Raw genomic sequence first — 2,214 nt, 5'->3', positions numbered from 1 at the left:
GTTCCTGCATTGAGCATCTGCCCCCTGGTGGTCAGTGCACATCATAGTGACTGGTCGTTCTGGTTGTTCCACAGTAATGGTTGCTTAGTCTTTTATTATATAGAATTGCCAAAACAAAGTTCTTACTATTAACTACATGGCTTGCTTTTCTTATGTCATGGGCTTAAAGATTCCCAGCTTTCTCTTTAGAATTACAGACTTCTATAAAGTTTGGCTGGAGGCTGTCAGCCTCAAAGTTGTGTATTTGTCAAGCACTTATGTCTTTAGAGCACTAATAACCCTTGGAATATGTAGCCAGATGTTGCTGATTCCAATTTCTAAGGTTCTGTAGTATTTTGCATTTTTATTAACCTCCTGTAATTAAGATCCCAATCTTGACAGCCTGTGACCTATTTTTAGAAAGTGTGATGCTAAACAATGATGCTGCAGTTTGATATTTTGCAATGCAAACACTTCATGTTCATTCACGCTGTATGTTTTTGCCTCATTGTTTCGTATCAGCTGGGTTTCTGAATGCATCTAGGGACATTGCTTCCATCTAGCAAGGAATCTAATTAGCTACCTCTATTTTGGAGCCATTCTGTTACCTATTAGAGTTGCCTCCCATGGAGTCAGCTCTGATTTCAGCCGGGATACTTTTTTTCTTTAAGTCATAAGACAAAGTTATAAGAAAGGCTTCATGTTCTAATAGAAACAGCTCTTCATATGTACTTAAAGGAAATGAGTGTGCTTGACTGTAAGGTGTCATAGGATCTGACCTTTGCCACTTTTTGCAGATTATCTGCTTCTGTCTATGAATGGGTGGGAGTACAGGAAGATGGGTATATGGCTTTTACTTATTTTCTAGAGGCCCAGTGCATGAAATTTGTGCATGGGTAGGATCCCTAGGCCTGGCCAGTGATCAGGTCCAATCAGGGCCTTTGGCAGCTGGCCGAGGCCTTCCTTTCCTGGCTGCCAGCTGCTGGCTGGGGCCTCCCTTCCCCAGCTGCTGCCTGCTAGCTGGGGCCTTCCTTCATTCCACACTGCCCCCTGCTGGTCAGTGCATATCATAGCAAGTGATCGGTCTCTTGGTCGAATTCCCATGGGGACAATTTGCATATTAGGCTTTTATATAGAGAGATTTCTGTGACCCTGCACACAGTCATCTCATTCCCATTTTTTTAAAAAAATAAAACTTTAGTAGGAGTTAGAAGGAGTGCTGCTTAGCTTCTTCCAGAAGACTTGCTGAGAGCCAGACACAGTGGCTCCTTAGATGGTTTTTCAAAGGTTTCTACCTGAGATTGCAGCTCTAGTGGTGCTTCTTTTGATGAAAGAGAAGGTGACAGGAGGATATTTATACTACAGGATAAACTTAGATGTGAAATGTAAGCTGGAATGTGGCCACATCCTTTGTAAGGCAAAACAGTAAACACAATTTTGTTGTGTCATTTTCCTTTCTTTTTATTCTCCCTTCTCATAATCCCTTTGTCCTACTTGGAGACATCAGTTCCCTTTTGAATTCTTATTTCTCTCTCTAGCTGGTTTTTTTTGGGGGGGTGGGGGGTTGCTCGTGAATAGATGTGATACCAGACATTTACATTCTAGCAAAAATGTATTCTTTTTCACCTTCCAGGAGTTTTTGCTTATTAAGTCTTGACTGACTGAAAACTAAAGTGTTCATTCCATGTTAAAGGAATTTCAGGTAAATCCTATTTGGGGACTCCCACATAATAGGATGGGCACTGTGAGTGTCATCAGGCTGGGCATGGGTGAACTAATTATTACCCACTAGAGGCCCAATGCATGAAATTTGTGTGAGGGGCTTGACCCTAGCAGCCCCTCGCAGCCCAGGCTGGCCCTTGCAGCCCTCCCAGCCTCAGCTTCCTCCGGAAGTTGTCCGGACGGTTGTCCAGAAGGTCATCCGGATACTCGTTCTGCTGTTCAGTCTAATTAGCATATTAGCTCTTTATCATATAGGATCAAACAGGGAACACCAAATTCAAACTCTTTGAACTGAAGGTGCAGTAATTAGGACAAAATCTAGGGTAATAATTTTTTTTAGACACAGACTCAACTGGACTCTTCTTTCTTCAGGTGTAATGGACCCTCACTTAGTTCTACAGCAGCTGGGCTGTAATGGTGCCTTGGAAGTTATTAGGAGATGCCGGAAAGGTTTCCCAAACCAACTTCTGATTTTAAACAAAGGTAAACTATGTCCCAGGATCCAAGAAGCCT

This window comes from Myotis davidii, unplaced genomic scaffold (assembly GCF_000327345.1).
Source record: "Myotis davidii unplaced genomic scaffold, ASM32734v1 scaffold16, whole genome shotgun sequence".
Classification (NCBI taxonomy): domain Eukaryota; kingdom Metazoa; phylum Chordata; class Mammalia; order Chiroptera; family Vespertilionidae; genus Myotis; species Myotis davidii.
Note: the sequence above shows the minus strand (reverse complement) of the source record.